At 56.6% G+C, this 22,231-nt stretch overlaps 1 protein-coding gene across 1 annotated transcript in view; it reads left to right on the top strand.

The window, feature by feature from the left end:
- Window positions 1-6,773: 6,773 nt before the first annotated feature.
- FAM222A (family with sequence similarity 222 member A) overlaps window positions 6,774-22,231 on the top strand; it is a 55,961-nt gene continuing 40,503 nt past the window's right edge. The window contains exon 1 of the mRNA XM_003932268.4: window positions 6,774-7,836. The gene's annotated coding sequence lies outside the window, so the exon portion shown is untranslated. The remainder of the gene's footprint in view (window positions 7,837-22,231) is intronic.

Below are 22,231 nucleotides of genomic sequence, written 5' to 3'. Positions count from 1 at the left end.
CCTGTAGGCAAAGCACCTGGGGTAGCGCCTGGTCCACAATGGGGCCTTCATGGATTATTGTTGTTGATATATTTTACAATAATAATCATTGATTCTGTTGGTAGAACACATTAGGCTCGGGGAAATGTTATATCCATTTTCTCATTACATGCCTGGCTACTTTTTGTATTTTTAGCAGAGTTGAGTAGGGTTTTGCCATGTTGGCCAGGCTGGTCTTGAACTCCTGGCCCCAAGGGATCCGCCTGCCTCGGCCTCCCAAAGTGCTGGGATTACAGGCATGAGTCACCGCATCTGTCTATTATTGCAGTCCTTGATTTAGGCAGGCTGGGGTAGATAGCCCCACTTTTTAGATAAGGACGCTGAGGCCCAGGGAAGTTGGCTCTATTGCCCGAGGGGTCACATGATAAGATGGTGGTGTCCAAGTCTCCTGACTCCCAGCTCAGTGCTCTTTCAAATTCAAAAACACAAACACAGAAATGAAATAGCACCCACGCTATCAGGACTAGCCCAGCATCCAGCCCCAGACTCCTGGCAGACATCACTAATCCATGGCAGACATCACTAATCCATGGCAGACATCACTAATCCATGGCAGCACTGCATCTCTCCCTTCCGAGCCTGGGCAAGGTCTCAGAATCCTCCTCAACACAGAGCAGGTGTTTGAGATGAGACTCATGTGGAAACCAGATGTCCCAAGAGGGCTCTGGGTTCAAGTCCCACCTCTGGCCCAAACTTGCATGACTTTGGGCAAAAGCCTTCCCCTCTCTGGGTCTCCTGATCCCCAATGGTGAAACAAGGGGAACACTTAATGGTTCTTGATTCTCTGAGGGGGTCTCCCGGGTGGAAGGGACACCCCCCCCCCCACCTCCTGGCTCCTATCCCAACTCCCCTACAACCAATCCCTCTGAACTTTCCCCAGCTCCATTCACAAATACTGACCTAGATCCTACTATGTGCCAGTGACTATGTAAGATGCTGGGGACACAGCGGTGAAGAAATGACAAAGGGGCTCTCCCCTCCCAGAGCTGAGTCTAGACAGGGAGATAGAAAATAAACGTCATCCAGGCCAGGTGTGGTGGCTCACACCTGTAATCCCAGCACTTTGGGAGGCCGAGGTAGGTGGATCACCTGAGGTCAGGAGTTCGAGGCCAGCCTGGCCAATATGGTTAAACCCCATCTCTACTGAAAAAAAAAAAAAAAATTATCCAGGTATGGTGGTATGTGCCTATAATTCTAGCTACTCAGGAGGCTGAGGCAGGAGAATCACTGGAGCCCTGGAGGCAGAGGTTGCAGTGAGCCAAGATCACACCACTGCATTCCAGCAACAGTCTATCTTAAAAATAAAAATAAAAAATAAGAAAATAAACGTCATCCTACAAGTGCTCAGTGAGCTGCCAACAGCAGTAGGCACCGGAGAGAGGGAAAGCAAAACAAAAGGGTGGTGCTCTGGGGAAAGTAACCTCAGATCAGGTAGTCAGGGAGGGCTCTTCCGAGGGGGTGACATTTCAGCTGAGACTGGAAGTATGAGAACAAACCAGAGAGCAAAAGGAAGAATATTCAGACAGAAGGAGCGGCTTGGATCAACGCCTTGAAGCGGGGAATAGTTTGGCATCTTCAAGTAACCAAGAGGAGACTCAAGTGCCCAGAAGGGCGTGAGGGTAGGGTGTAGTCGGGGACTTGGCAGGATTCCGTCCCTGAGGCCACCTGGACCTCCTCAGCCCTACACATGCCTCGCCCACTCCCCTGGCCTCCTTGCTCCCCTAGGCCTGCTCCAGAGAGAGACTCAGGTGGGGGGGGCGGGGCTGGGTGAATTACAATGTTACACGTGTTTCTTCTTTCCCCTTTTCTCCAGGAGGAGCATAAAGAGCTCTTTCTTTTCTGCTTATTAATAGCTCTGATTAAATTATCTCTGAAAAACCTATGTGGCGTGCACCAATGGGGGCTCGGTTCCCTCTGGGCTCTGGCCTAGATCACAGCAATGAGGGCAGGTGAGGCAACTGGGGGTGGGGTGGGAGGCTGGAGCAGGCCTGCCTCCTCCTCCTTGATGAATGCCCCGCCTCTGCCTCTCCCCAGCCCCAGCTTGGCCTCTCACTCCCCTCTGCTCTCGGGACGCTCAAGGCTCCCTCACTTGGAATGCTAGGACTGTGCATGGGTTGTTCCCTCTGTCAGGAGCCCTCTTCCCTCACCTCTGCCCTGGGCTACCTCCTACCCATTTTTCCCAGGGTAGCTGACTTGTCTTTTTTTTTTTTTTTTTTTTGAGACAGAGTCTCGTTCTGTCGCACAGGCTGGAGTATAGTGGCATGATCTTGGTTCACTGCAACCTCCACCTCCTGGGTTCAAGTGAGTCTCCTGCCTCAGCCTCCAGAGTAGCTAGGACTACAGGCACATGCCACCATGCCCAGTTTATATTTTTAGTAGAGATGGGGTTTTACCGTGTTGGCCAGACTGGTCTCGATCTCTTGACCTCGTGATCCACCTGCCTAGGACTCCCAGAGTGCTGGGATTCCAGGCGTGAGCCACCTCGCCTGGCTGCTGACTTGCCTTTTTACCATCACCAGCCCTCCACTGAGTCAGGTGCCCGCTCCAGCTTGTCCTCTCTCCGGGTACCCTGGATGACACCTGTCAGTTGCTTTCTCTGTCCCCCATGAACCCTGAGTTCCAAGAAGCCTATGTCTTGGTCTGAGTCACTGCTGAATTCCCAGTGTCAAGCACAGGGCAGAGAGTTAGAAAAGGTTGAATGAATGAGGGAATTAGCTGACTGAAAGGGGGAGTGCTCAGGCTTCAATGAGTGAGAATAGAAAAGGGCAAGGCGAGGCCGGGCGTAGTGGCTCAAGTCAGTAATCCCAGCACTTTGGGAGGCCAAGGTGGGAGGATCACTTGAGCCTAGGAGTTTGAGAACAGCCTGGGCAAAATAGCAAGAGCCTAGATCTACAACAAATTTAAAAATTAGTTGGCTGTGGGGGCATGCACCTTGTAGTCCTAGTTACTCAGGAGGCTAAGGTGGGAGGATCACTTGAGCCCAGGGGTTCAAAGTTGCAGTGAACTATGATGGCGCCACTGCATTCCAGCTCAAAAAACAAACAAACAAACAAACAAAAACAGAGAAGAGCAAGACAGACTTCACATACATGGGAGGGTGGGAGCAAAAATTCCACGCTCTGAGCCGCTTGAACGATGCCTTGATTAATTGAGATGGCAATTAATCCCATTTCAAGGATGAGGGAAACTGAGGCACAGAGAAGCTGAGTTATATGGCTAGTAGCCCAGTCGGCCTGACTCCACTCTCTTCTCCTCTTCATTCTCCCCCTCTTCATGAAAACAAAACAAAACAAAACAAAAACTTGGGCCACATTCATTCAGTGATTCAGAGATTAAGTCAACAAACCTTCACTGAGTGCTGACTGCATGTCAGGCCAGTGCTAGGAATAAAATGGTCTGAATGCAGCCTCTGCCCTGGAAAAGCCCTCAGGTCAGTGGGAAGCCTGACAAAGAAGTGGGCCATTATAACACATACTGGACACATCTGTGAAGGAAAAAGTGCTCCAACCTGGAGCAGGGTAGTCAGGGAAGGCTTCCTGGAGGAGACATCACTCTGGCTGAACTTCGAAGGAGGAGCAAGAGTTAGCTACATGGAGGGAGAGTATTCTAGGTAGAAGGGACAGCATAAGCAAAGGCCTGGAAGTGAGAAAGACACACGCAAGGATATGCAGGTATTTCAGCAAGGTTGGTGTGTGGGAGGCAAACAAGAACAGTGAGGGATGAGATGCCCTCTGCCCCTTGGCCCCTCCGGAGCTCTTGGACCCCTGGCCAGAGCCAGTGTTCTGAGGCTGGCCTGCCTGGTGGTTTCATGGACCGTGGCAAATCCATCTTGACACTGTCTCCAATCACATAATACAGTTATTGGACTCCACCAAGAGCAAAGGCACGAGGGTCTGACCTCAGGGAGATGGACGTATGGGGGTGGGGGGCTCTGGGAGTGTGGGGATCGGGGCAGAATATCTTATGGGGCATTCACCTGCCTGGAGGGCCATGACTGGCACCTAGAAGGCTCTGAGCTCTCCAGCTGGACAGCTGCCATGGAGCCTGCCGCTTTCAGAAATTCCACCACGAGCCCATCACGGACTCATAGAGCTGCAGAGATGGAGGGGCCTTTTGAGATCTTCTCCCCTGGGGTTGTCAGCCCTGGCTATATCAGGAATCACACAGGAGCTTTGAGAACTGCTGCCCCACCCGGCCGAGGAGAAGCTCTGGGGTTTGGCTCCCACCCTCCACTATGTCATGGCAGGGGAAACCGACGTCCAGAGAGGAGAGAAGAAACTCCCCTCAAGGTCGCACACAGTCAAACAGTGGCTGCCACAAGGTGCAGTAAATCAAGGTCAGGGCTCTGGACTTTGGTTCCGTCATTTGTGTGACCTTGGGTAAGTCACGTGGCCTTCCTCTGCTGTAAGATGTGCATAGTAATTGTATATACCTTACAGAGTTTCTGCGCGGGTAAAAGGAGATATGTGACAGCAGTAGCCTGGCACACAGTAGGTGTGAAGTCATGGTGACCTATAAGGAAAAAAATCCCAAACTTTGGACAGGCTGTGGTGCGACCTGCTGCCTTCCTCTCCTCTTCGCGATCTCTCTCATTTCCGGGGGTCTGGTTGTTACTGTCCCTCCTGTTTTCGGCTGAAGTCGTCTCCCCACCTATCCACACCCTGGGTCCACCCAGTGAGTCGACCCCGGCTGCCCTACCTGAAGTCCCCGCAGCCCTGGCAGCTGTCGGGAGCGGGAAGCAGCTGGCAGCAGATCACATTTCCAGGTAAATCCCCACCCCGGCCTTCAACATGGGGAGGGAAGGGGAGGAGATGGGAGAGGCCGCGGAGAAATAGAGCGGAGCTGCTGGGAACCGCGGGCGAAGCAGCCGCTCAGAGGCCTGAAATAGAGCCAGCTCCTGCCCTAGATAAGGCGGCTGGTGGCCTACTTGGGCCGGCCCTAGAGGTCCGCCGCGGGCGCCTCTCCCGGCAGGGTGGGTTGACTCCTGAAAGTAGGCTAGGTCCGGTCTATAATCAGCCTGTCCCCTGGATACACTCCCCAGGGTCTCCAAAGCCCTCCAATCCGGGTGAGTACAGAGGGCATTTATTGAGCATTTATTTAATGGGTGTTTTGAGTCCTTTACAATGCAAGAATTCATTTTGCCCTCAAAACTACCCTGTAAGGTAGGAATTATGATACCCCTCATTTCACAGACAAGAAACTGAGGCACAGACCCTTGAAGATAAATGGCAAGACCAACAGCCAGCAAGGGTGGGGCTGGAGTTCCCACCCAGTTCAGTGGGACTCCAGGCATGACACGGGCATAGCCTGAGGGGTGGGGGAGTCTGGCTGCTGCTCTGCATTTCTGGGGGGATCTTTGTTATTATCCCAGAAAGCCGGCTTCCTACATTGCTGTGCGATGGACACGTGGCAACTGAGGGAACTACGCAGTACTCAGTTTCCCCATCTGTAAATGAGACTGCTAGACGGGCCACCCCATGGGCTGCGAGAACCCAGGAAGCTTCTTTAAAAGTGAAAGGCAGGCCGGGCGCGGTGGCTCAAGCCTGTAATCCCAGCACTTTGGGAGGCCGAGGCGGGTGGATCACGAGGTCAAGAGATCGAGACCATCCCAGTCAACATGGTGAAACCCCGTCTCTACTAATGGTGCAAAAAATTAGCTGAGCATGGTGGCGCGTGCCTGTAATCCCAGCTACTCTGGAGGCTGAGGCAGGAGAATTGCTTGAACCCAGGCGGCGGAGGTTGCGGTGAGCCGAGATCGCGCCATTGCACTCCAGCCTGGGTAATAAGGGCGAAACTCCGTCTCAAAAAAAAAAAAAAAAAAAAAAAAAAAAAAAAAGTGAAAGGCAAAGCACAGTATAGTTTGATAGATTCATATTTGAACCCCAGGTTGACGTGAAACTCTGCCTCAGTTTCCCCATCTATTAAGCGGGGGAGAAGGCTAGCGCCTGTCTTCTGTGGGTGTGGGGTAAGTCTAGAACGTTTAGTTGCAAATTGCTCAGCACTGTGCTGGGTTAGCACGCCACAGATCACAGCTGTGATGCCAAAAACACATCACTGCTAAAAATAAGCCTTAGGACAAAAACATCCAGGACCGTGTCACTTCATATCTCCTAACCTCAGTTTCTTCCGCAAGCTGGAAGTATAATAATAGTACCTACTATATCAGTTTTCTCATCTGTAAAATGGGGGTGATAATAATACCCACTCACACTGTTGTTGTGAGGATTAGGTAAAGTACTTTGCTACATTTTAGCTACCGTTGTTATTTGTTATTATTTTTAACAAATTCCTCATAGGATTGATTGTTGTCAAGATTAAATAAAATAAGGCCGATAATGCACTTATACAGTGCCTTGTCCCAAATACGTTATCAATAAAGGACACTGATTTGCCACCGCTACTTCCTCGGCAAAGGGACTACAAATACCAACATGCCCTGCGCTTCTAGTCGGGGCCCCTCCGCCCGGCGCCGGCGCTCAGCATGCCGGGAGTTGCAGTCCTCGCGTGGCAGGTTCCGCCTCGTCCCTTCTTGGGGGAGGAGGTTGGAGAGCCGCCCTGCCGGCCTTTGAATTTTGCCGCGAAAAGCGCGCGTGGCGGCCCCCGGCTCCGCCCCCCGCAGGACGCGGCGCCGCGTCACCCTGGTAACCGCCTCTCAGCCGCCGCTGATTGGGCCGGGCCTCGGGGGGCGGGCAGGGGACCAGACGCGGGGGCTGCTCCTGGAGCTCGAGCCTGTCAGTCGGGCCGGAGCGGAGCAGCGGGCAGGACTGCCGGGCCGGCGGCTCCGCGGAGAGGCTGCGCGCGCCGGCCGGGGGAGGCGGTCAGCCGGGCCCGCCGCCTGCGGGGCGCGGCGCGCGGCACCCTTGCCTGAAGCGAGGCTAGGCGCCGGCGCGCGCCAGACGACGCGAGGCTGCGGCCCCGGGAGCCCCGGCGCGCCGCCCGGGGCCATGGGAGCGTGAGAGCCCAGCGCGCGCGGTCCCTGCTGCAGGTCGCGAGCTTGCACACCCGGTGCACCGTCCCCTGGGCCATCCCTGTGTCCGCCCTGCGCCACAGGGATCGGCTGTTTCTCAGCGCCGAGGCCCCCGAGGCTGCATCCGAGCTTGCGTAGCCCGCTACCGCCGCCGCCGCCGCTCGCCGGCTTCCCCTCCCCCCACACCCGGGGCTCAGAGCAGGAGGAGGAGGGGCCAGTGCATTCTCGCCGCTGCTCTTTGCAACCTGCGGGGGCCGGTGCATGTCCGGCGAGGAGCCGGGGCCACTGCGGGTTCGTGCACCCCCCGGAGAAGACAGTCCCCCCCACCTCCGGGCGAACCGGGGGGCTGCAAGCCGCGGGCGGGCGGGCGAGCGAGAGGAAGCAACAAAGACAGGCTGCAGCTGGGGCTGGCGAAAGGGGCCGCGGCCAGCAGGGCTCCCACCGCGGGCGAAGAGGGCGCCCTGGGAGCGGCGCAGGCAGAGCTGCAGCCTTGAGCGGGGCCCCGAGGGGAGGAGCAGCGCCGCCCACCGGACGCAGCGATCACCGGCCCCGGCGAGGATGCGTCGCCTGACCGCCCGCGCGGCCCCCCGTCCGGGGCGGGCGTGATCCCCGCTGAGCTGAGACCCCCAACCCCCACCCCTTCTTCGGACGGAGCGGGCCGGTGCCGGGATAGCCCTCACCAACAGCGCCCCTTCCCACCCGGAAAGAGACACTGGCCCCCAAGGGGGGCTTCCTCAGGCAGCCTCTGCCACCTCTGCATGGCTGCGACCCACCCAGCGGAGCGTTGTGGTAGCTGAGACCTGGTGCCCTTCGACGGCCTGGCTGATCCGGTGAGTTGCGCGGGGCGGGGGTCTGCGCTGGAGCTGGGGTCACCCCCTGGCGTTGGACAGAAGAGGCCCTAGGCTGTTTGGGGCCCTGAAGCAGTGATAAACCTTGTCCGCCCCCTTTCTTCCCTCCGAGCACAACTTGTTCAGACGGGCCAGTCGACGGGAGTGGAGGTTGGGGGGCCCGTTTGGATTCCCCGGGGCTCTGGGCGAGTTGGTTGCCAGAGAGGAAAGGTCACCCCACTCGGAAAGCTAACAAAGGTAGTGTCTCTGTCATCCGAAAATTCCCTGGAAACTCCAGTGTCTTGAAAGGACTGGGGGTTGGGGGGGACCCCCCAGGATAGGAAAACGTCGAGGGTTTCCCGAACAACCTCTGAGATCTTCAAGGGAAATCAGCTCAGAGGAGGATTTGGGGGTTCCAGACACGCAGGTGGCCACGTTTGAGGATTGTGCCCCATGGGCTAGACCTTAGCAGGATCCTCCTTCAGACCACGTCCCCACAGATAACTCGCAGGGACGGCAGGTTCCCCAGAGGGGGTACGACATGACGTCAAGGCTCAGCCTCTGATGTCACCGGGGTTGCCATGGCAACACCACTTGCCTTGACCTGGGGGGGGCGGGGTCGTGGTAACCAGGGACGGGGCTGGATGCCTTTGGGTACTGGAGGAGTGAAGGCAGCCTCCCCCCGCTCCTCCATTACAGTCCTCTGACCTAAATCCTTAGTGCCCCATGAGGTGGGGGAGGAAGGCAGTGCCAGCTGTCCCTGCTGATGCTCCTCCCCCCAAGGACAGGTGTTCAGAGCTTTGCCCATGTAGCCTGGCAGTGCCTGGGGGCTCAGGCCTCCCAGACAGAGCAACTTTCTGTTTTCAAAAGAGATGCTATAGAAGAGACCTCCCTGAACCCCGTCACATACCCAGCTGGCAGGCTGAAGTTCCCAGGGCCCCTAGAGAGATGTGGGCCTCCGGCCTTCCAACAGGCCACTTCTGCTCTGGAAAATGTGGGTGCCCTGTCCCCAGCCAGGGAAGGTGCAGTGGAGCTGCTGCCTGCTGCACCTCCCAGTCCAGGGGCTCCCCATGCCGTTCTACCCTAAGGTCAGGGGCCTTGGCCAACCTGGAACTCCTGACTGCCCCTTGTTCCTTCTGGTGTTTAAGAGGATTTCAACAAGCATATTGTGAGGCTCCTTAAGTGAGTGGAGGGCAAATGAGGCCCATCAGTGGCAAGGTCTAAATAAACTGTCTCTGCCAGGGCGCCCCCTCCCCCCACCGACACACACCCCAGTACCGGCCCTGTTCCCTGCAAAGGCCCAGAGAACCCCCAGCCAGCATCCTGTTGCTGGCCCTGGGATTCGTCTAGCTCCCTTCCAGCAATTATTGCCAGTGTCGGATGTCGGTGAAACGGCTGTGATCACATTTCTAGGAAAAGGCTCGAAAACTGTGTCATTGCTTCAGCAGCGTGGGGCAGGGTAAGAGCAGAGAAATGTGTGTGTATGCGGGTCCTTAGGAGAAGCCCTGCCCCAGACTCCGCAGCGAGCATCTTCTCTGCTCTCCTACCAGGCTCTCTAGCTAGATTAACAGGTCAATAAATATCGGTGGAGCTGCTTTTGGGGACTTGGCAGGGAGATGGCATTTCCAGCTGAAATGGTGTCGTTAAACACACAAGCTTCCAGAGACAGAGGAGCAACAGCAGATTGGGGGAGAGCCGGGAGAGGTGGGCAGAAGGGCTGTTTGCGCTGCCTCTCGAAGCTTCCCAGTTTAGAAACAAACTCGGAGTGCGCGCCAGAGCGTCACAAACACAGGCAGTTGGAGGCCCTCCGCCGAGTATTTACACTTCCACAGCCAAGGCGGAGGGAAAGGCTGTCAGAATTGGGCAATTCCTTCTGTTCCCTTCCCTCATCTCCCTGGGCTTGGCAATCGGTGTGCCAGACGATGAGCAGGAGGCAGTGCCAGCTTTCTCAGCGTCTCCCTGTATGCCAGGCGTTTTACGCGATCTCAGTTACTCCTTGGATCTGTTCACGTGCTGTGGCCCATTTTATAGATAAAGAAACTGAGGCTTAAACAGAGGAAGTGATGGGCTACAGGTGATCAGCCAGGCAGCTGCAGAGGTTTGGCCTGAATTGCCCTGGCTCCAGAGTCCTTGGGTCTTACCACCTCTTCCCATGGGGTTGGGGGACACCCCTACTTATTGGACAGAGATCCCTGCAGGCATCAGGGGCCGTCAGCCATGGAGGGGGAGTCTGGCCACACCAAGATGCTTTGTCCACACCAAAAGGCAAGTTTGAATCCTTGTTTCCTGTGACCTACAGGTCAGCGTCGAGCAGAGTAACAACTTCCGCTCCGGCCTTATGGTCTGTCTGCTTCCCTCAACCCCAGGACTCCTTTCTCCAGCACTAGGGGAAGGAAGGTGTGGTTTGAAACTGGCTCCTTGTCATCTGCCCTTCTGGGCTTGCTTGAAGGGAGGTGGTGAGGCTGCCCCTGGCCGCCCCAGGAACCTTCTTGGGATGTAGACGAGCAAGGGCAACTTTAGTAGATGAGGTTCCTGACCCAGCCCATGGGTCGGGAAGCCCTAGAGGAGAGGTGCCATGTGAGTTACGAAGAGGACAAACAGGAAAGCGCCAGACAGGGGTGAAGACTGTTCTGGGTGGCAGGAGTGGCTCTGGAGCAGCCAGTGATATTTGTGGGCCCTGGTGCCTGATGGGGGAAGGGGCGGCTGTGGGTGGCTGTGTCCTGGAGCCTCAGGTGGATGGGGAAGGTTTAGGCAGGGCGGAGAATCCAGCGATCCCCCTTGACAAGGACAGTAACCCTGGATGTCCCTTCCCGTAAGCGTGGAAGGGGCCCCTTGGGTTCTGGGGGCAGTCTCCTCTCTCAAGGTTGGCCCCACCCCCACGCCCAGTAATCCTTCTCACTTGTCTAATTCCTGTAAGCGCATCCATCCCCTGTCCCTTCTGAGCCTTAGGGTTGCTCTGGACTAAACCAGAACTGGGCTGGGCTGCTGAACCCCCTTGATGAGAAACTTGAGGCACCCTGGTGATGGGCAGTGGCTCCTGGTTAGGGATCAGGCTCTGGCATGGGTTGGGCCTAGATCGTACACTCAGCCTGCTACTTGCAGGCTGTGTGACCTCGGGTGAGTACCGTTGCCTCTCTGAGCGTCAGTTTACTCAAATGTGAGAAGGAGCTGACCATAGCACTTACTGCCCGGGGTCTGGCCAGGATTCAGGGAGGGCCTAGCACAGCCCACGGTATACAGTAAGTACTCCATAAATGCATGCTGTCATGGCTACTGTTACCTCCTCCTCAGAACAGAGCCTTGAGTGGCTCTCTCAGTCCCTTGGAGCCAAAGGTCGAAGACCCCAGTTGCAGGGAGAGACCGGAACCCTACCAGCTGCCTCTGCCAGGGGCTCCCCTGTCCACTGAGGCACCTGCCCACCTACCTACCCACCCACATGGTGAGCACTCCTGGCTCCCTTCTGAGCTCCTGAGGGGGCTGGGGCTTGGCCGGGTTCCCTCCCCAATCTCCTTCCAGCCCCCTCTGCCTTCCCATCCCTCACAAACCGGAGGAAGCCAGCGAAGCAGCTCATATTCATGAACCGTAATTCAATCAGGCGGCGATTCCTCTGGGCTTGGGGCGGGGGTGAGAATGAGGAGGCGCGCACAAAAGGGCCGCTTTATTACCTCCCGCGGGCCGGGAATTGCTGCTCTCCCCCAGCAGCGGCCGGAGCCGCCTTTATTGTATTAACCCATTTGCGTGTCAAGAGCTATTGTGCGCTTTCTCTGCCTGTGCGTGGCGGGCCGAGGGAGGAGGGCTGCGGTGCCGGCCGGTCACCTCCGCGGGCGCCGCCCGCCGCCCTGATTGGTTGCTAAGTGATTTGCATCCAAGGTAATCACTTTTATCTCAGAAGGATGTCGACTATAATTATAAGCTACTGACATCTTTTGAAATCTGCCTAATGATTATTTTAGTCTGCACGGGCTGGGGGTGGGGAGGGGATTCTGGAGAGGGTACAGGCTGGGAAGAGGGATGGATTCCTTCCACCTGGACCCCTGATTGCTTAGTTGAGAAATATCAGAGTGCCTACTGCATGCGTCAAACAAAAGACGGGGTCCCTGTGGTGGGGGCATGCATTCCTGTGGGCAGAGTTAGTGCCACTTCAGAGATAGGGAAATGGAGGCCCTGGGGAAGAGGCGACCTGCCCAGACCACACAGCCAATACACAGCCACCAACTGGGTCTCTCTGATCCCAAACTCATGCCCTGGCCACTCCAGTGCCCACAGTCAGGAATAATGTAATCATACCTGGATACAGGTCACCAGTTTGGTACCTCTAGGGTTTACATCCTAACCCTAAGAAATGCACGTGCTGGTACTATTCTGTTTTGCTGAAAAGCAGAGGCCCAGAGAAGGTACTACGTTTTGCTACCTGAGGTCACACAGCCAGGGAGGGAGTGGTAGAAGTATGAGGTTTGTTAGCAGCTAGAGATGGGAAGGCTCAGGTGGGGTTCCAGCTTCCCCTCCTCTTCCCACCCCCTCATGGGTCAATTCAGTAAAGCCAGGCATTAGGTAACGACTGAGCCAGGACACCCTGTCGCCCCTGTCCTGGTGGCCAAGTGATAAGGAATCAGACGGCCCACAGCCTCTAGAGGGAGTCAGATGAGTCTGCAACTAACTTGAATTCTACACAGGGCCAAAGCAGAGCTGGAGGAGAGACACCAAGGAGGGAGAACCTGCAGCTGGTCTTGGAGGGCTTCCTGACAGAGGGGGCTGTGCTCTGTGCCCTGAGGACTGAGTGGCTCTGCCCAGCATGGAGTGAATGGGGGTGTCTCTGGCAGAGGGAGTTCCAAGATCCAGGCGCATGGCCAGAAAGGGCAGACGGGGCGTATAAGATTATGGAGGTGAAAGGGACATAAACTAGGAGAGTGTGCAGGGGGCATTAGGTGCCAGCTAAGGATGCTGTGAGGCCCAGCGGAAGAGGGAAGCCAGTGACAGCGTCTGAGAGGCAGGGGCCAGCTAAGATCCCAGCTTAGAGGCCAGCAGAGAGCTTGAGAGTTGCAGACCTGGGCTCCAACCTGGTGTGAGAGAGCCCCTGTGCTCTCACTGGCTGTGTCCTCAGACAGATCACTTTACCCCTCTGCGCTTCAGTTTCCTCTTTTGTTCAGAAGGGTAACAGCAGCTTTCTCATGGGCTTGTGGGTGAGGTGAGCTTGAGCACTCGGGGGCTTAGCTGAGCCTCTCAGAGCTGGGTGGGCTAGGCTTCAGTACAGGCCCCAGGCCAATCCTCCTGGCCCCACAGCAAGCCAGCGTCCCAGCCACAGCAGCTGTTTGGGGCCCTGGGAGCCCCTGCTATTGTGCAGAGGGCACAGGGGACAAAGGCCTGGGAGGTCAGGGGGTGAGGCTGAGACTGGCTGTGAACAGGCTCCCGGGGACTGGGACTTAATGACGCAGAACTTAATGACCCAGAGTCTGTGGGGAGGGGGGCCTCCCTTGGAGGAGGAAGGAGGTCCAGCCACCAGCTGTCTGCTCCAGGATTCGCTGCCAGAGTACGGGCAGCTGCCTTGCAGAGTCCAGGCCTGAGCTTGGCACTGGGGGAGGCAGAGGTGGCAGGGCCTCCCGGCATGAAGTCCCCAGGCCTGAGTGCTGGGCTTGGCCCTGCCCCTTGGCATCTGCAGATTTCTGTCTCTTCATCTGTGCTGGGCCACGGGACCACCTTAGAGGGCAGCTGTGAGGCTTGGCAGTAACCGATAGTCAGTGGGCAGTAAACAGGAACTGCTACTTTTGCTTCTTATCCATCCTTTCATTCAGAGAGCTTCACTGCTCCGGGCCAGGCTCCCTGCCAGGTGCTGGGGACATGAAGATGAACAAGCCTCAGTTGCCTTGAAAGGTGACGTGTGCTGAGGGAGAGGCCTCCAGTGCACCAGCTCAGCCACCCAACAAGTGCCTGTGGGTTAATCGCCACAGGCGATTAACAATGGAGGAATTCACAGTGTGTGGGCACTGTCCCAGGGGCAGGGGGCACAGCAGTGAACAAGCCAGATGTGGGGCCTTCCCTGGGCCACCTCCAGTCTCTCAAAGGAAATCAGAGGTAGAAACAATTACTTCTGGCTGGAATAGCCAGGGAGGGCTCCCTGGAGGAGGCGGCACTTATAATTGAACACTTTCGCCTATTAGGAGAATCACAGGCCACTGGTATCTGCTGTGTGTCACACTGAGCTTCCTACTTTGGCATTTTGTTCTCTCATTTAATCCTCACATTCCTCTCTGAGGGGTGTTTTTATCCCTGTCATGTGAATCAAGAAACTTAGGCTTGATGATGTGAAGCGGCAGCCCTGGGCCACATGGCACGCCCACAGAACCGCCTTCATTATCCACACAAGCTCTTGCCTCTCTGCTGCCTGTAAGGGTACTGGGCATGGGAGGATCCTCGGGCAGGGCCCAAGGGGACCCTGTTCTGGGCCAGCTGTCTCCTTTATGAGCTTCATGACCTTCAGCAGGTCACCTTCCCCCGCCCCTCCCAACCCAGACTCAGCCGTGTCCTTCGTAAATGTCAAGGATGGCAAATCTGTGGCAGGCCTGGCTTGCCTTACACCGCTGTGCCCTTGGCAGACATTGCCAATCAATTGCTGCCCTCTTCCCCTGACCTTGGGTTCCTTCCAGAGCTCTGGGCAGGCAGCGCCAATCAATCAGCAGGGCCTGTGAGTTGAAACTGGTTGCCTGCCTGGCCTCAATGAGCTCAGGGGTGCCTCTGGCCCATCTCCATGTGGCTCAGAGGACCGGGTGTACGTAATGAGGGATTCTGGGGGATCTCTGGGCATTCAGGTTGTTCTTAAGCCACAAGAGCCTCTTAGGTGGGAGGATCTGTTACCCTCCTCAAACCCCCAGCTGTGCTCATCTGTGCAGATTCTGAGCACTGACAATCTGGATGATAACAGTTAGCATGTATGGAGTTCTTACCGAGAGCTAGGTCCTTCCCGGGGACTCTCTCATTCATCATTCTGCAGAGCAGCACCTGCAGCAAGCACCCCTGCATCTCCAGGGAGAATTCTTAACCCGTTTTAGAGATGAGGGAACTGAGGCTTGGCTCAATTAAGCAGAGTAGGGTCATGCACTTGTCGTGTGGTTGAGCGGGCATTCACATTCACACCCAGGTCTCAAGGTTCACAGCCTGGGACGGGGCCGTGGGTGGCAAGCATACAGGGCAGCCTTCCCAGAAAAGATGCCATTTATTTGGAAGCGTTAAAGGTTGGTGGGCTTCTGATGAGCAGCGCTGGGAAGGGTGACTTTCTGGGCAGAGGGAACAGCATAAAAGGCAGCTCAGAGGCCGACAGGCAAGTGTTTATTGAGGGAGCAGTGCGTAGCCAGATGTGGCTAGAATGTGGAGACAGACGACTGTGGAAGGAGCCAGGGCTGGGCTTGATGTTTGGACTTGGACTTCCCACGGTAGGGAGCTCTGGCAGCCCTCTGAGCAGAGTAACAGTGAAGTCCAATCTAAGAGTACTTATTCAACAGTTCTCTGAATCCTGGGTGAGGGTGCTGGAGCGGGGCTACCTTTGGTCTACTAGAAGCTTTGGCCTAGCACACAGTAGGTAGGCATCCAGTAAGTATTTAGTAAATGAATAAATGAATGACTACTCCCTGAGCTGAAATGCACCTGAACTCTCCAGGGACCCAGCTGCAAGGAGGGGAGAGACCAAAGTCCCCCTCTGCAGGCCTGGCAGTGAGGGGCAGAAGAGGGGGCCAGGCAGGTACCTGGGACGGGGCTTCCCTTCCGCCACTCGCCACCCTGCTGCCTGTCACCAAGACTCCTCCTAGACCTTCCTGCTGGGCTGTCTGTACCTTTCGAGCCATGCCTGGCGGGCAGCGTGGGCCCAGCGCTTGGGGGGATGAAAGATGAAGGTTCATGACCATTTTTTAACTCAATAAAGGGAGAGACAAGCTGCAGGCTGCAGGCCGGAGATATAATTAGTTCACAGCAGTGGCGCTTTCTTGATTTAGCTTCTGAGAGAACAAGACAAGGATGTTATACCCAATTAGCAGTAACATCCAGTCGGAGCCTCAATAGGTGAGATAACAAGCTATTTTTATGACTTTTCTTTCCCAGCTTGGAGGAAGGGGGGAGGGGCTATCAGGGCCTTATTTCTTTTCATCAGGGAACAATTATTGGCGATCTCAGGATTTCCCAAAGCCAAATGATGCATTTGTTAACCCAAACAAGCCAGCATCACAGGGTAGCAGCGGGGGTGGCAAGCTGGTATTTCAAGCCCAGGGTGGGGGGGGGGGTGCAGGTCCCTAGCCCCCATTCTGGAAGCCCTCTGAAAAGGTTCCCAGATGCAGACAGCGCATTGGCTGGGCAGGGGAAGCACAGGCCCTTGAGATATTCTTAGTACCTGCCTTGATTTCTCTACCTGCTTTCAAAGGGACATGAGGCCAGGCCAGTTTCCCTGGGGATGAGGAAGGAGCCAGTTTTGGCTCTTGGCAGCCCTTGTTGGCACTGCTGTGGATTCTTTCTGCCAACTAGGCCAGAGGTTCTGGCACCTCAGGCTTGAACCTGCCATTGCACTTTGCCCACCAAACCCCCATTAATGGCTTGCCCCACCCAGCCCCCCTCCTGCCTGTCCTGGGTCTCGGACCCAGTCTCTGGCAAGGGCAGAGTGGTGATTAGCTCCTTTCTCTCCACCATCATTACCCTCACAGTCAGGGCGCCCAGCACTGGCCAAGTCCCTGCTGGGCAGGGAAGCCCTGCCAGGCCCCACCCCAGCTGCCTGGCTATGCTCCCACTCCTGGCGAAGGCTGGGGGATGCCCAGAGAGGGAGCTGGTAGGGCTGCTGTGACGCCCCGTCGGCCTGGGCCCCAAGCCCAGAGCAGGTTCCTGGGTCTCCACCTGTCCTGCTGAATCTTGCCCCACCCTGTCTTGTGTCCCATCTCCATGTCAGTGCTGAGCTCCGCACCCTCGGTTCAGACGACTGACAAATCCAGCCATGCAAAGTGGGAGTTTAATTGCAAACAGTTTTTATGGATCATGGGCCCATCTGTGCCACCATATGCAAAAGAGAAAAAAAAAATCCCCCTTTTTCTTCCTCCCCACCCTACAAACTAACTCCAAAAGAAACAATTGCCAAGGTTTTTCCGGCTGGAACCAAGCAGAGAGCTGGGACCCGTCCCAGGGGCTTCCTGCAGGGTGGGCCTGATAAGGCAGGGAGTGGAGGATCCCAGGGGACCCACCCAGAAATTGGGAGCTGACTGCAGAGAGGCTACGACAGCCTCAGCAAACTGCTGGTAGTTCCCGAACCCACTGAGATCTCTCGCAGCTCTGGGCCTTGGCACATGCTGTGCCACGGTTTGGGTAACAGGCCTGGCCTTTTCCAGCTACCTGGCTGACATGCATGGCCTATGAGGCAGGGCTTGGCGTCGAGTGGGCACTGCATAGTGTTCATGGAACATGTGAAAGAGCCGTGTCACGGGGCCCCAAGGACGAGGCGCTTCCTCTCCTCTCTTAACCCAAGAAATGCAACTCCAGGAAGACGGGGCTGCCCAGGCCTCACAGACTCCCTTCTTCCCAGTGGTGCCTCTTGCCCTGGTGCCTAGCCTGGCTCTGCAGATGAATGCCACCCAAGATGGAAAGGACATTGGGTACCAGCAGCTGCCCTCCTCGGGCCCTCAGATGTGGCTTTCCCTGGAGCCTGCGTGGGCTTCTGAGAGGACTCGCCTGAAACAACCTGCCAGGGTTCCAGGCCCACACCACCTTATCCCAGCTGGGTCGCTTCAGACTGTCAGTCCTCCTGCTCTGTGCCTCAGTTTCTTCCTCTGTAAAATGAGGGTGCTGGACATAAAGTGCTTCTCTGCGTGTCATCTCTCTTATGTGGTGGGGGTGGGGCATTTGCACACTAATGTCTCCCCAAGTTTCTGATTGGGACACTCAATGTTGAATGAGTGAGTGAGTGAGTGAAGGAATGCGTGAGGGAGGTATTTGGAGGGCTTTCCAGAGAGGAAACAGGACACAGGCACTTGGCTCGCCAACAATTCAGGGTTTTTACTCCCTTTCTGGTTGGCATCTGGAAACCACCCTGTGATCTATAGGAATGATGAACTCCATTTTACTGGGGGAAACTGAGGCTCAGAGAGATTGAGGGACTCTCCCAAGGTCATGCAGCTGAAAAGAAGCCAGAGCTGGGACTGGAGCCCTGGGCTGAGCAACTCCAGCTGGCCAAGTCCCCCCGCCCCCCACCCCCCTCAGGTGAGGAGGGTCCAGGCCCAGAGCTGGGAAGGAACTTAGCCGAGGTTACACAGCAAGAAAGTAGCAGCCGGCGTTTGTGGGACACTTCCTACAGCCATTTTACAGATGGGGAAATTGAGGAACTCCAACCTCAGAGCCAGGCCAGCCAAGTCCTGTGTGCTCTTCCCTCTTCCCCCTCCCCTGGGTCTGCACCCTGTGGGTTCCCCATCCGCCTTACCAACTGTGTGAGCCAGCAGCCCGGCCCCAAGCAGGGGTTCCGGTGCCCAAAGCTGGGCACCTTGCACAGCCCTCTTGCAGCAGGTAGCGGGGGAAAGTGGGACCCAGGTACCATCACCATTTCCTGGGACCCAAGTGAGACCAGGCCAGGCACCAGGCAGCCCATTCCCCACCCATAGTGATCACCAGCTCCTATTGTAATCATTAAAACTATTAGAAGGAAATGTTCGCTTGAAGCAAATGTCAGGCGCCGAGTTGTGCTTTGTAAACGCTCACAATTAGTGCCAATCAGGCCCGGAAAAAAGCCGGCCCGGAATCCTGTCTGTTTCGTCTCATTTGTCAGCTGGTGCTGCTCCATGTTGCACATTTTCATACAATTGCTATAAACATAAAAGGGAAACTCCACAGTGTTCCCGGGCACCCGGATGGTGCGCGCCGGCTTAATTACTTGGTATTCTGCTGTTCACTTGGCCGCCCTGAGCTGGTGGGAGGGAGAAAGGGGAACTTTGTGTGGCAGGACGAGGGTTCCTGGGGGTCAGCCAGGGAGATGGGTCAGGCTGCTGGCCTGGGCCTCCTGCCCTGTCCTCTGCAGGCCGCGTGACCCACAAGCTGAGCTGGGAAACAAGACAAAGTTGCTTAAAAAAAAGTTGGCAAAACTGTCAGGTAGAAAAGGGGTTCAGAGTTTACCAGACTTGGTTTCAAATCCCTATTCCTGGAATGACTCATCAGGTTTATGGTCTACTTCCTGCATGCCAAGCCCGGGGCCTCAGTTTTCCTCATCTGTGAGTTGGGGGTAACAGCCCAGTGGTCAAGATGTCAAGCATGTTGGGGCCTGGGGACATTGTAGTGTGGTTTGGTTTTCCCTTTTGGTTGCCACACAGACCCTGTGAGGGCGAGCTGTCCCTCTTAGTTGAGTGTGAGGACCAGAGTCGCAGGCAGGAAGTGGTGGAGCCAGGACTTGGGTCCAGATTGCTGGCTCTGGGGCCATAACCATTGTACCTTCCTCCCGCACCCACCCCAGGCAGCCCCAGGGCTGAAAGACGATGCGATGTCTGCAGGTCCCAGCACGCAGTAGGTGTTTGGTACACAGTGGCTGCTGTCTACCCACTGCCTGGAAATGGGCGGGGGGAGCAGCGGAGGGCTCGGGCCTGGCCTGAGGGTCAGCACCAACCGATGTGGACCTTGCTGGGTGGAGGATGAGAATGGAGCGGTCCAGAAGCAGGAGTGGTTCCCTCTTCCCTGGGGGCCTACCAGGCCAGGACTGAGGAGGGAGGTGCTGAGAACATGCCTGGCCGAGTCCCCAGGAGACGCCTGCCCACCTGCGTCTGCCCTTGCCTTGCACCTGGCTCTGAGGTGCTGGGTGTGACTGTGCCCCAGGCCCCATGTTGCCTCACGAGACCTCTGACGGCCCAGAAGGTTGGGTGTGCTGTTGTATGGTTCCCATTGTACAGATGAGGAAGCAGAGGTCCAAGCCGACCCAAGCTGGCAGGGCTGGGAGGGTGGATGCTGGAGCCGGCTCCTGCCCAGCTTCCTCAGTCCAAAGTCTCATGAACCTTCTTAGCCCCCTCCCTGTAGAGACTGGACGTGGCCCTGGCGCACCTTACACGCCCTCCCCAGGGCCCTTTTGAGCTCTCCAGCTCTCTGTGGTCAGGGTCTTCTGAGGCCAGGCTGGGACACACTGGCCTTTGTGTGAGCTTGGGCTGGGCCGGGCGGCCAGCAGAGTGGGGAGAGGGTAGTGCAGCCTGGCCGGTCGGGGACAAATGCTCAGAGCGGGAATAGAGGCCCCTTTGTGTGCCTCTCGGAGGGGGACGGGGTGCTACCAGCTGCCACCCCGTGTGACTGTGGAGGCCTGAGCCCTCCACAGAGGTTTGTCGACACCTCCAGGGGACCGGCCAGGGAGCCTGTCTTCCTCAGCTCTGCCTCTTCCTCCTCTCACTATTCTGTCTTCCTCTTGTTTTCTGGAGGTCCCTGGCTGCCAGAGGAGCCACGGGCAGCCATTAACCTGGTTTGCTGTGGGCCTGCTGTGTGCCAGCACTGAGCCTGACCCTCCACCCACCCTGCAGGCAAGGGGCGGTAGTCTCATATCTCAGATGAAGACGCTGAGGTTCAGTGAGGAGAGGCGACTCACCTCACTGGCATGCGGTGGGGATGTGGCTGACTCCAAAGCTTTCTCTGTCCATGGAGTTGCCTTTTGTGCCATGCCCCTGGAGTCCAGGTTTGCAACTCAAGGTGTTCATTCCCCAGGGTGGGCTAGGGGAAGAGCAGAGATAGGTGCTGGGGACTGGGCTTCCCAGGTCCACTCCGCCACCAAGTTCTGGTGGAAACCAGCAGGAAGGCTACAGGTGTCTCTGTTCCCTGGGTGGGCACTGGGTGTCCGCCTGTCCCTCAGTCGCAGCCCGACTCTGGGCTAGTGGCTGCAGGGCATTTGTGAACAAGCCCAGGGCCCTGTTGAGGGCTACCATACCTGTTCAACCCACTCCGAGCCTCGATCTCCTTAGCAGGGAAATGGAAATGAAAGAGAACCCTCCCAGGGCCACTGGGGGATGTAGTCCCAGGACGTGGGCAAAGTGTGAGCTTGGTGCCCTGAGCACCCTTGGGCCGTGAGGGCGTAGGCTGGCGTTGCTTGACACTCCTGCTGCCTCTTGGGAGGGGGAGAGTATGAGCTACAGCACTGGGTGGGTGGCGGGTGCGGAGGTCCCTCTCAGGAGCATCCGCATGCACCAGGGACTGTCCCATTGGGTCCCTGCCACAGCTTCACTTTACATACAAGCAGTGTGATCCGAGAGCTAAGATGACTCGTCAGGGGTCCCAGGGTCCCAAGGAGACAACATGGGGACTGTGACTTCTAGTGAGGCCCAGCCCTTAGTCTCTTCCTGATCCCCATTTAGCCTCAGCAGCAGTCCACGGTAGACACGGAGTCCCTTTTCTGAGCCCAGCCCCGTAGGAGCGTCTCCTTTCAGTCCTCCCAGGGCAAGGCAGCGGGATTACAGGTGAAAAAAGAGGCTCGGACAGCCAGGTACTGACAGGTCACACGGCTGCCAAGGGCACCTTGGACATCCCAACTCAAAGCCCCATGCCCTTCTTCAGGGTGGAAAACTCAGGTACCCGGGGGCCATGCAGGTAACAGGAGCAGCGAAGCCGCTGCAGCCAGCTTCAGGACACATCAGCTCAGGGCTTCCAGAACGGCCAGGTTCGGGTTTTTCTCTAAGAGAAAGCAGACAATAAGAATCGTAGGTAGAATTCTAGTTTTTATTTTTTCTTTGGACATTGGCAAACACATCACAAGTTCTTAAAATGCAGCAAACCGGGCAAAGAAAAAAGGTGTGGGCAGCTTTGCACCCTTCAGTGAGCCTGTATTGTCTGGGTGAGGGGCATGCTGGGAGTCTCAGGACAGCTTGCCTTCCCCGTCCCCAGTCAGCAAGAGCCCTCGGAACCCAGTGGCATCGCCCCAAGCCCCTCAAGACACCCCCAGCCGCCTCCTTCACCGCCAGAGGCAGGAGGCAGGGCCCAGGCCCCACGAGGGCACCACCCAAATAGCTATAATCAGCAGCCTCGCCAAGACTTCAAACTCACCCAATTATCCTGCGAGGGGAAAAAAAAAACAAAATGAAAACAAATTAACATGTTTGCATAGAAGCCGCTGCAGCAACACACACAGACGCGCGCACGCATGCACATGCTGGCGCATGCCCCGGCAAGGCTGGAAGACACCGCCACCCCCGTTCCCCGGGCCTGGCACCCACCCGGACTAAAATGCAGGAGCAGGCCCAGCAGCCAGCTTGTCCCCAGACCTGACTGGGGTGGGGCTGCCTGCAAGGTACTACCTCTGGCACCTGCCCACAGAGCGGGGTTCCTCCACCCTACACCATTCATTTAGTGCCACAAGGCTCGCCTCATCAGACTCACTGAGCCCCTGTTAGTGCCTTGGGGCTCCGTGCCAGGCACTGCCTTTGCCCTTGCCCTT

The sequence above is a fragment of the Saimiri boliviensis genome, chromosome 7 (genome assembly GCF_048565385.1).
Source record: "Saimiri boliviensis isolate mSaiBol1 chromosome 7, mSaiBol1.pri, whole genome shotgun sequence".
NCBI lineage: Eukaryota > Metazoa > Chordata > Mammalia > Primates > Cebidae > Saimiri > Saimiri boliviensis.
This window is presented reverse-complemented; position numbering and strand designations above follow the sequence as displayed.